Below are 721 nucleotides of genomic sequence, written 5' to 3'. Positions count from 1 at the left end.
ATATATCTATATATACAAATACCCGAAGTATATTTGCTACTTAAATGCAGCCAAACCCTAAGGGTGAATGCTCCTGTAGCTTGTAGCCCTAGGAGAACATCTGCTCCAGCTGGCTATTGACACACATCTGTACTCTGTCGGTATTTGCAAAGGGAAGTCATCCTTCCCATCGTCGATCTGACGTGATTCGCACGGACTCACGTTTCTGGGTATTTACCCTTCGTCAGCGTACGACATTCACAGATCTTCGATGCGAAGGCGTCCCAATGCAAATACATATATACTTTTTCCAGTGACGAAAATTCACTGATCTCGAAAAAGTGTTTTCAGTTGTCCGTCATAGGCCGACGTTGACTGCTGTTGTTCAGTAATAATCTCTGGCCGGTTCGCATGTGGGCTACACATGATCTTGAGCAGCGGTGACATGTCGGAGTACTTTATGCACCTCTTCAGCACATACCTATATCGCAACCGCTGGTTCCACGGCTCTGCGTGTTCTAACGCAGTTCAGCATAAAATAATGCCTTTCGGAGCCTGCTGTCCTCCATCCTACAAACGTGTTCCACCCAGCGCAGTTGTGATGGGGTACTGATGGCCTCCACACTAAGTAAAGTACATATATATATATATATATATTTGTGAGTATGGTGCGTGTGTATGTACGTAAGTATACACACACACACACACACACACACACACACACATATATATATTGACAATA

This window comes from Octopus bimaculoides, chromosome 24 (assembly GCF_001194135.2).
Source record: "Octopus bimaculoides isolate UCB-OBI-ISO-001 chromosome 24, ASM119413v2, whole genome shotgun sequence".
NCBI classification, from domain to species: Eukaryota; Metazoa; Mollusca; class Cephalopoda; order Octopoda; family Octopodidae; genus Octopus; species Octopus bimaculoides.
Note: the sequence above shows the minus strand (reverse complement) of the source record.